Source organism: Coregonus clupeaformis, chromosome 12 (genome assembly GCF_020615455.1).
Source record: "Coregonus clupeaformis isolate EN_2021a chromosome 12, ASM2061545v1, whole genome shotgun sequence".
Taxonomy (NCBI): domain Eukaryota; kingdom Metazoa; phylum Chordata; class Actinopteri; order Salmoniformes; family Salmonidae; genus Coregonus; species Coregonus clupeaformis.
This window is the reverse complement of record NC_059203.1, coordinates 37348352-37360487: the sequence shown is the minus strand read 5'-3', so window position 1 is coordinate 37360487 and position 12136 is coordinate 37348352.

Here is a 12136-nt window from a genome sequence, read left to right as displayed (position 1 = left end):
TGTACTGACCTGTTGCAACCTCTACAACCACTGTGATTATTATTTGACCCTGCTGGTCATCTATGAACGTTTGAACATCTTGGAGAAAAATCTGGCCTTAATGGCCATGTACTGTTATAATCTCCACCCGGCACAGCCAGAAGGGGACTGGCCACCCCTCAGAGCCTGGTTCCTCTCTAGGTTTCTTCCTAGGTTTCTGCCTTTCTAGGGAGTTTTTCCTAGCCACCGTGCTTCTACATCTGCATTGCTTGCTGTTTGGGGTTTTAGGCTGGGTTTCTGTATAGCACTTTGTGACATCTGCTGATGTAAAAAGGGCTTTATAAATACATTTGATTGACATACGAAATGGATGATGGATATCCACAAATTAATACATACCATACAAAACTTAACATATCATACTAATTGAAGTGTCCCGGATTTAAATGTACTATGTTACGTCTACCCCGGTGTCCAGGTTTCTCATATATATTAATTCAATAAAAAAGTAAGTGCCATTTAAGATTAATTTATTGACACTGTAATATCAAATGGTTATATTATATCGTGGAACACAATCTTCAAAAAGGCAGTAATCTTTTTGTTAATTTAGCAGACAAGTCGCTCTTATTTCCTGAGCCCTTATCACAGTCAAGAAACAAATATTTTATGGTGAAAAAACATGATGTAATATAAGAAAATAGAACAGAATATTTTTCCAAATGAAAAAAGTTTCCCGTGCAAAATGATGCGCATCTCGTGCCTGCAACAGTTATTCTCAAAGAGTAATACTTTAATACAGGGCTCAATTTGGCAAGTTGAACAACAATTTATTTCAGGATTTTCGATATACAGACGTTCGATTTAGTTTATTCTGCCTGTCCTTTGGAATGTTCTAAATGGATGAATAATTTTACATTGAACACTGCATTGTGATGAATTACGGCCACGACATCTGTTTGGTGACAAACTAATGTTTTTGCATATTTCAGTGTGCAACCTGTCAATGTTTAGTGGGGCACTAGCAGTTCGCAAAGTAGCTTAAGCAGAAAATAGATGGGACGCAATTATTCAAAAAATTGCAGCTCGCTGTTGGATCACATACTTTCCTACTTCAATCAACCAGTCCCATTTAGTATTTGTAATAAATCTGTCATCATTTAGGCAAGGAATGTAGCTTGTGTATCCCATCAGTTAGAAATGTTTTTATAGGCATTTAATTCTGTAGGCCTAACGGGAGCGTGAGACACAGAGGGGAAAGGGAATTTAGGGAGAAGAACGGTGTGATGCTTGACTTGGTTTCTTTTTTGTTGTGCCCCTCAAATGCAAATGGAACACTAGAGTCAAAGCAAATTGACGTTGTCTTCAAGACAATTTAACTTTTTTTTTTTACAGTATTTAACTTTTTTTTATAGCTGGTTAAAGATCGAGCTTTGATGTCCATTTGAGTACTCGATTACTCATGCCCATCAATAATATGTTGTGATTGGAGAGGGAATGTTCATAGTGGTATGGTGGCTGTAATAATACAAAATATTCTGGTGCTCAGTTCTACAGGCCCTGCTGTGTATAAAGACAAGAACTAGGGGGAGGAGGCTGATTTATTGATTTTACCCCTCAGAGTCTGTGTGTTTTGGAGAAAGAAAGTATGTGAGGATTCTGGTGACTCTGGTTGTGTGTCTGGGAGAGTGTGTATATTTGTATTTGGCAGTGAGAGAGTCTCTCTAAACAGTATTTCTTACAGTTTGGTCCTTCCCCGTTTGAGCACACACACAGAGCTGTGGGCTTCTGGATGGGTTCTGTATGGAATGAATACTCAGTGACACACGGACAGCAGCTTCTTCTTATAGCAGGGGCATGGAGGAATGCATAGATCTTCTCTCCATATGTGTCCATTTCACAGCTTTCCATGCTTGGGTTGAGGAGGTCTCTTTGTGACTCTCATTATGTTACCTCCGTTGATCACTGATTAAAATGCACTGAATTTCTTACTGCAAAGGTCATTTGGCCTTGATACTGCATGGGCCAATTGCCCTCAATAGGCTTCCCTTTACAAATAAACAAAAATAGACTACACAACGATGCGATGTGTTCTACTTGTGCCATTGTTTCCAACAATTGTCTATTATTGCATGACAGTCTTACTTGGATGTCTCTTTTCTTAGACAAAGGGGAAACTGGGCTCTGTTTTATGGGAGTTTAGAAACAAGAGACTGAGCGGGAAACAGAAAGGGCATTAATTGGCTCCAGAGAAGTTCATGTTTTTTCCGTTCTCCTTTATTGTGGTGTTTTTTTCTTTTTCCGATGCTTGGAGACGTCATGGTTGTGGCTGGCGGTGGCCGTGCTTTAGTCTCTGATCGTGACTGCTGGGGTTTCTGGAGAGGAGAGGCCCACATCTAAAATCTAAATCAAATCAAATTGTATTGGTCACATATGCCGAATACAACAGGTGTAGACTTTACAGTGAAATGCTTACTTACAAGCCGATTCCCAACAATGCAGAGTTAAAAATAAGACAAATATTTGCTAAATGAAAAGGAAATAGTAACACAATAAAATAACAATAACGAGGCTATATACAAGGAGTACCAGTACCGAGTCAATGTGCAGGGATATGAGGTAGTTGAGGTAATTGAGGTAATACAGTATACAGTAAAAGTGACTAGGCAATCAGGATAGATAACAAACAGAGTAGCAGCAGCATAAGTGACGAGTGTGAAAGTGTGTGTATGTATGAGTGTGTGTGTGGCGTCAATATGCATGTGTGTGTGAGCGTGTGTTGATCCTGAGAAAATCTTACCATTCTCACTCTGCTAATTAAGCATCTATTGTATATCATAGGAGGCTGGTGGGAGGAGCTATAGGAGGACGGAATAAATGGAACGGTATCAAACACATCAAACATATGGAAACCACGTTTGACTCTGTTCCATTAATACCATTCTGGCCATTACAATGAGCCTGTCCTCCCATAGCTCCTCCCAACAGCCTCCACTAATGTACATGTAATCCAAAAATATAATCCAAAAAACACACTCCACTGCATAAAAACACATAACATTCACTATAATCCAAAAAACACACTCCACTGCATAAAAACACACAACATTCACATGATTTATAGTCTCCTACATCAACTGTGATTCGACCTCTAGCACGGCTGTACATGCAGAGGTCGTATTTATACTGAGCCATGTCTGCTTTGCCTGTGAAAGAGCCTGTTTGGCCCAGCAGAGGAAGTGGGGTTTGACCCCAGAGGTCATGTTTGGCCTTCATTGCTTTGCGGACATGAGAACCCAGGCAGGCTGGCCGGCCTCAGTGCAAGCCAAGGCCTCGTGGGATGCTCCCTCTCTATGTGTGTGTCAGCCCCTGTGTTATGTTTCCCATGAACCTCATGGTTAAAGGTTTAAGACACACCCTGACATGTAGAGGAGTACAGCTGTGTGTTTTCACTAGATCATAAAAGCAGAACATATTAAAAAGTCTGCTCTTTTACAAATGGATTAGGGCTATTTCATTACGCAACCTTTAATTCATGAATAAGATCAAGTTTATTCTTATTTGATGGCAAGAAGAATAACCATCTAAATGTACATGATTTAAGACTATAATAAAACTAAAGGCACAATGTTAAGCTGAAAATGAGATACACCTTACTCCTCTTGTCCTCCCGGCAATGCTGTGAAGGCTGTGTCTGTGAATATGTGGAGTGATTACTGTGTGCTGACCGCACCTTCTGATTGATTTTATTTACCCAGTCTTCTCATAGAGAGAGATTTGCATTAATCACATTCAGCCTTTGTCAGCCTTTCTCAGACTCCAGCCTTGACTGACTCCATCCACACACCCCCACTCCACTTCCTGCCTACCACACTCTGTCTCTGTGGAAGATTAGCGAGTGAAGGAATTGTGTGTGTGTGTGTTTGCGTGCGCGTGCGCGAGCTTGCATTGGTGTGTAGGTGTGTGTGTCACTGGCACCATGACAGAAGGGAGCGAGAGAGGGAGAAAGAGGTGGTTATACTTTCTATCAGAGACAGAAGTAGTCTAGCCCAGTGGCAGATATATCGTTAATCCTCAGTCTGTCTGAGTCTGAGTCTGGGTCTGATAGTGGGAAGCTCAGCACTGGGCAGGGCTCCAACACATTTTTTTATCCATATATTGTGTTAGATTCTGCAGAGTCTGCAGGCCCACAGTGGTCATAATTATTTTCTAGCATTCAAAAGCTAACTTTTCAACTATGTTGTCCGCAGTTACTTTTTCTCTAATATAACAGACATCCTTTGAGATCATTATATGGTGTTATTGTTGTCCACATGTTTCGCCTCAGGATGTTTTTTGACCCTCCTGAGCTTACTGAACAATAATGATTCTCACTGAGAAACACTACTGCTACACTTGGCTGATTCACCTCCATTCCAGAGAGGTGAGTGTAAACTCTCTCCCAACATTGGAAATGTATGAACGGCTGGTTAAGAGGTAGATAATGAATATAGTAGAAGCAAGCATTGACAGTAGGATCAGACTTTCTAAAGATAAGTATTCTGGAGAAAGAGCACCATAAACAGCCAAGCTCATGTTGAGACAACTGCTTAGCCTAGTTCTAGCTTGGTGACACCCAGTAGTCAGCACTGTGGGATGAGTTCAGACATGCTCCTTTATCCCCCTCACATTCCCTCCATCTCTGATCCTGACGCCAAACCACATTCCCTGGAAGTGGCACGGAAAACCAGGGCTTCCAACAAAAAATGTAACCACCATTATGTTTTTTAGGCCAGTCAGACTTCTAGGTGACATCTTTTAATAATGTGCATGAAATCAATCATCTTCCGTGTAATCAGCGTCAGCAGCTTCCAATGTATGGTGAAATGTAAAAACACCATGACTGAACTGTTTAATTACTTCTTTCCACTCTCCTTTGGAAATTGAGAAAGAAACAACATTCCCTGTCATCACAAGCTATCAACTGCTGTTTTGAAACCCTTCCTGGGGTGGGTTATTAACCACGGCAGCAGGTAGCCTAGTGGTTAGAGTGTTGGGCCAGCAACCGAAAGGTCACTAGTTTGAATCCCTGAGCCGACAAGCTGGAAAATGTGTTGATGTGCTCTTGCGCAAGGCACTTAACCCTCATTGCTCCAGGGTCACCATTGATAACAGGAGACTCTGGCTGTGACCTCACTCTCAGGGGAAGTTGGGATATGTAACAAAAAAATTGTCAAATATAAGCACCCACTTCAATTTTATGTTGGTTTTCTATGTAAAATCTAAATGTTGTGTTTTGAATTGAGTTTGGAACTAGGCAAAATCCTGAGCACACTACACAGACTGCACAGAGGTATGTTAATGAGACAAAGGTGCTATATTCTAACTGACTATGGCCTTCACACCTTTATCCCAGTCTAGAAGTGGTGACAATTATTGTCCGGGACATTACTATGGCTGAGCAGCTCTAGGGCTGATTGGGGGGCTGTTGGCAGGTACGCTACAAAGTTCTTTGTCACCCATCCACCCCTGCTCCTACTCCTCTCTTCTCATTTCTAGCCTCTCTGTGAAGAGCATGACCAGTGCTTGATTTGAGCTGGTACACAATGTTTTCTACTACCTGACTTCCGGCACCTCTTATAGAATATTGACTCTAAAATATGATAGTACCCGCACCTAACTATATAAAGAGTACCAGCACCCACAACGAGTACCAATACCTATTTCAGTCCACTTCAAGCACTGCACATCTCCATTCACTGTGTACCCCTGCCCAGTAGTTCATCTCCTGCTGCTCACACCTCTCACCTGAGCCCCCACCCCCTTAGCGACATTTGTCCACTTGATGTCACAAAGACAATTTGTCCAACCCCTGCCCAGATAGCCCCTATTGAATCCATTCAAATATAGAGCCCGTTCAGGATCCAGTCTTTGTCCATACTATTCCCAGAGTGTTGGTGCATTTCAGGTTAGGGGGTTACTGATTATACCAGGCTGTCACCCTTTTCTCATTACAACTAGAGTGCTGCTGTGTGGCCCTGAGAAATGAGTAGTGTCATGTTCACTGACTTTTTCTCCCATACAAACTGATCTACTGCAGTTTGGTAGAGCTCTGACTGAAATTGGTCTACTCTGACACTGCAAAGCCACAAGAATGAAGAACATGCCAAACTTTAACAGAGGTCTGTCTGTCTGATTCAGGCTTGCTGCCTCAGATCATCTGCTCTAGCCCTCATCCTCTGATGATCTCTAAACCATCACACATCCGGCATCCACACGCCTGTCTGTCTGCCCTCCTGGCTGTCTCACTGACAGTCCTCAGACCCCCAGTAGTGATAAAGCTGTGTATAGAAGCCAGAGTTGACCACTCATTAGTCTACTGAGGATTACTATGGTATTACTATGGTAATCACAGCACTGTAGTGTCTCATTAGGGCGGCAGGTAGCCTAGTGGTTAAGAGTATTGGGCCAGTAATCAAAAGGTCACTGGTTCAAATCCTTGTGGTGATGTGCCCTTGAGCAAGGCACTTAACACTAGTTGCTCTGGATAAGAGTGTCTGCTAAAATGTAGATGTAATTGAAGATATTCAGGGATAATTTAATGGTGTATTGTTGAAATAATTGCATTTGAACAACACTGGCTACTACTGTTCAGACAGTAGAGTAGATGTCCCTGGCTGTTAACACCCCCTCTTATCCAGAGCGACTTACAGTTAGTGAGCGCATACATTTTTTTTCATACTGGCCCCCCGTGGGAAACGAACCCACAACCCTGGCGTTGCAAACGCCATGCTCTACCAACTGAGCTACACTATGCTTCCATACAAACTCCTAAATTCAAACCCTTGTTTCTTAAAATACTAGACAAACCATTCTCATCCAGCCTGTTCTTTGTTGAGCGTGTTTCTATAAATATATACACATTTTCTCAACCATCATAAGTTTTTCCTTCCTTTTTTTCAATGTGGAAACTTAAGACATTGGAGGATAAGGGTTCACCTCATCACCGCTGCCTCAGGTAGAATGGGCCAGGCTGGTTTTCTTGTAGGAGACCTATATAAACAGGCAAAGATAAACGACGCCCTGAGAGAGTCATCTCTCTTCTCTAATCCCCCGAGTCCTCCCCTGGGTCCTCCTTATCACATGTGATTGGTGGGGCTGTTTTCCCCTATGGAACTCTGGGAGAATATGTGAGATTCTAGACTGGAAACACTTTTCCTCATTACTTCTTAATGCTATCAGTGTACTTTTATCATTAAACTGGACATAATAATTATAGAGGAAACCATACATTTGTATATATCTTATTTTGGTGTAGATTTCCACTATATGTAACCTGCCTGAGTGAGTTAGCATTTTATACTGAATGAGTGCAAACAAATGGTACCCTCCATTAGCCAATGACTGCTGATGAGTGGGCACCACCTGTGAGTCCAGCAGCCCAGTGAGTATTAGAGCTGGTTAAATGAGGCGGTGGGCTGTTAGTTTGTTAGTGAGAGCCCTGCTTAGTAAAGTGAGGGATGAGGAGACTTCTGCTCAATCTGCACACAGCTGCTCTGCTCAACTTCTCCTCACATTGCTCTGTTGGGACTGTCGTAGCTGGGGCTGGGGCAGGCAGATATTTTAGTGTTGATACACCCTTTCTCTCGCCACGGTCTGTAAATAACTTGGTTGTCCTCTTTACGCTCTCTGGGATATATTCCGATATATTCAGTCCCTGTAGGTAGGGTACTATAGTGGAGTGGAGCAGGGACATGTGAGACACAGGAGGTTGGTGGTACCTTAATTGGGGAGAACAGGCTTGTGGTAATGGCTGGAGCGGAATCAGTGGAATGGTATCAAATACATCAAACTCTGTTCCAGCAATTATTATGAGCCTTCCTCCCCTCAGCAGCCTCCACTTATGTGAGAACATCGTGTTTTAACCTACTGACTTAAATATATGCCCTGTGGGAAAAATTAAAAAAATATATATGCAGTGAAATGTGTTGTTTTACACTGTCAGCCATAGTATTACAGCACCCCTGGAGCAAATTAGGGTTAAGTGCCTTGCTCAAGGGCACATCGACAGATTTTTCACCTTGTAGGCTCAGGTATTAAAAATCAGCAAACGTTTGGTTACTGGCCCAACGCTCTAACCGCTAGGCTACCTGCCACCCTACAAATAAGGGAAAATTAGATGAGAAAATATCATTTATTCCAACTTTTGTAAAGATATCTTTGTGGTCTTTCATTTTATCATTCACTTATTAGATAACTGGAATGATAAAAACAGTTTAAAAAAAACAGTAGTCTGGTGACTAAACGGTCCAAATGGGTTACTTTCTCTTCTCAAGCTGGCATAATTTCTACCACTCTTGATGCTATTTGCTTTGAGTTGTAGATGTTTCTAATTAACAATTCATTTGATTTCAATCCCTTTTAGACCGCACCCCTTTTGATTTGAACTAAACTTTCTATACATATTTGCCCATAGTATAAGTGGTCAGAAAGTAACTTTTTGGACCTGAATGCCAAAACATTTAGGAGATAGAGGTGCTCATAGTTTTGCATACCCACCCTACCATGAGACGTTCATCTCTTCATCACTGGAAAAGATAAACAGTTGTGTTTGATATAATTTTTAATCTTACCAACAGGGTTGTCAAACTATTTATAATTTCTCAAATGTTATATTTTTTGTATTGTAATTTTTTAACCATTAACGCCAATGATCTAAAAACACGTAAACTCCGATTTTGTTGTGCCTTGGACCCTATATCACATTATCTAAGGTTTTTGTATTGTGCCCGCCATCGGTTGAGACACAACATGCTCTTGAATACAGGGTGGGTGTCATGTTTTGGCTGATAAATGTACTAAAATGTGAATACATTTTAGATGGTTGACATAACTTTTATTAAAAAACATTATTTTAAAGAAATTATCAAATAGGTTCTATCCAACTCAACAATTTATATTTTCCAGCGATAAAAACATGGATGTCTCACGGTAGGTTGGGGTATGCAAAATGGGTAAACTTTCAGCACCTCTATCTCCTGAATGTTTTGGCATTCAGGTCCAAAAATAAATGTTCTGACCACTTCTACTATGGGCAAATATGTATGGTAAGTGTCGTTCAAATCAAAAGGGGTTCGGTCAAAAAGTGATTGAAATCAAATGGAATGACCCGGTAATTAAACCATGCTTTGCGTTCCTTCTCCCACAGCAGGTAGTAAAGCATGTTTTTACTACCTGGCGGCAGCGTGCTGGGCCAATAGGGCCAGTAACTGAAAGGACGCTGGTTTGAAAGGACGCTGGTTTGAATCCCCGAGACGACAAGGTGAAAAATCTGTTGATGTGCCCTTGAGCAAGGCATTTAACCCTAATTGCTCCTATAAGGCCCTCTGGACAAGAGTGTCTGCTAAATGACAAAAAATAATGATTGTGTGAGTAGTGATTTGCCCCTCACTCTGATGGCCAGTAATTCAACTCAGGTGACTACAACAGGCTAAATACTGCACCCTCACTTTGACTGATTGTTACTAGGCAGGGTTTCCTTTGGGTAATAACTCTCCATTCATTCTGTTACCTCCTTCTGACTGGTATTCAGCAAGTGTGAAGCCTGTATCTTAGTAGGCAGGTTTCCATTGACCCAGGTTTATTCTACAAAAGCAATGTCGCAAGAAAAATTATTGAGACGTGTAATGGAAAAGGCATATGTAGTAGTAATGTTCTAAAGATCTACAACATTTTTATCCATTAAACAGGGGTGGATTTTTCTTTATTGTGACAATGAGGATGGAAACTGTAATTCAAATAAATGATGATTGCCAAATCATTTTGAAGATACGTGGGGCATGTGACGTCACTGCATAACTATAAAGCTCCATTCCACCATTAATTGTAAATGCCTACATCTTGCAAAATAAAAATGTTCAGCTATAAAAATAATGTTTCTTTGCAGGACAAGGATCGTCCTGACTTTCAAGAATGCCTGAATTGCTTCACCTTGCTTTTCTGTTTGGCTGACAGGTTTCAACATCCAATTATTTCAGATCTACAGGAGTGCAAGTTTCACCATGGCGATAAATTGGCACATGATAATTATTAGAATATAGCTAATATTAGTCAATTATTGCATTCTATCCATGCTGCCTTTCACGGGCTACCTGAGACATGAAACAGAGAGGGCATACAGGCTTTCGCCAATTTATTCATGAGCAACTTGCCTAAATAGATCATGGAAACACTTCAACCACTACATTTTTATTCGACACTGTAGTTTTCTTTTGGTGTGACGTCATTACGTCCAGCTGTTTTCATCGATACAAGATAGTTAAATGGAAAAGTGCCTTCAGAAAGTATTCACACCCCTTTACTTTTTTCACATTTTGTTGTATTACAGCCTGAATTTCAAATGGATTAAATTTAGATTTTTTTTGTCACTGGCCTACACACAATACCCCATAATGTCAAAGTGGAATTATTGTTTTTTGTTGTTGAAATTTGTACAAATTAATTCAAAACAAAAAGCTGAAATGTCTTGAGTCAATAAGTATTCAACCCCTGTGTTATGGCAAGCCTAAATAAGTTCAGGAGTAAAAATATTCTTAACAAGTCACATAAGTTACATGGACTCTATGTGTAATAATAGTGTTTAACATGATTTTTGAATGACTACCTCATTTCTGTACCCCACAAATACAATTTTCTGTAAGGTCCCTCAGTCGAGCAGTGAATTCAAACACAGATTCAACCACAAACACCATGGGGGGTTTCCAATGCCTCGCGAAGAAGGGCACCTATTGGTATATGGGTAAAAAAAAAGAAAACAGACATTGAATATTTTGAGCATGGTGAAGTTATTAATTACACTTTGAATGGTGTATCAATAAACCGAGTCACTACAAAGATGCAGGCGTCCTTCACCTTTCAGCAGGATAACCTAAAAGACAAGGCCAAGTCTACACTGGAGTTGTTTACCAAGAAGACAGTGAATGTTCCTGAGTGGCCGAGTTAAAGTTTTGACTTAAATATACTTGAAAATCTATGGCAAGACCTGAAAATGTTTGTCTAGCAATGATCAACAACCCATTTGACAGAGCTTGAAGAATTTTGAAATGATTAATGGGCTAATGTTGCACAATCCAGGTGTGGAAAGCTCTTAGAGACTTACCCAGAAAGACTCGCTGCCAAAGGTGCTTCTACAAAGTATTGACTCAGGGGTGTGAATACTTACAGTACCAGTCAAAAGTTTGGACACACATACTCATTCAAGGGTTTTTCTTTATTTTTACTATTTTCTACATTGTAGAATAATAGTGAAGACATCAAAGCTATGAAATAACACATATGGAATCATGTAGTAACCAAAAAAGTGTTAAACAAATCCAAATATATTTTATATTTGAGATTCTTCAAAGGAGCCACCCTTTCCCTTGATGACAGCTTTGCACACTCAACCAGCTTCACCCGGAATGCTTTTCCAACAGTCTTGAAGGAGTTCCCACATATTCTGAGTACTTGTTGGCAGTTTTTCTTTCACTCTGCGGTCCAACTCATCCCAAACCATCTCAATTGGGTTGAGGTCAGGTGATTGTGGAGGCCAGGTCGTCTGATGCAGCACTCCATCACTCTCCTTCTTGGTCAAATAGCTCTTACACAGCCTGGAGGTGTGTTGGGTCATTGTCCTGTTGAAAAACAAATGATAGTCCCACTAAGCGCAAACCAGATGGGATGGCGTATCGCTGCAGAATGCTGTGGTAGCCATGCTGGTTAAGTGTGCCTTGAATTCTAAATAAATCCCAGACAGCGTCACCAGCAAAGCTGGTTACTAGCAAAGCAAAGCTGGTTACTACATGATTCCATGTGTGTTATTTCATAGTTTTGATGTCTTCACTATTATTCTACAATGTAGAAAATAGTAAAAATAAAGAAAAACCCTGGAATGAGTAGGTGTGTCCAAACTTTTGACTGGTACTGTATGTACATTTGATATTTCTGTATTTCATTTTCAATAAATTGGAGAAAAAAAATGTAAATACATGTTTTCACTGTCATTATGGGGTATTGTGTGTAGATGGGTAAAAAACAATAGCAATTTAATCCATTTTGAATTCTGACTGTAACACAACAAAATGTGGAATAAGTCAAGGGATATGAATACTTTCTGAAGGCACTGTATTTTCTATGCAAA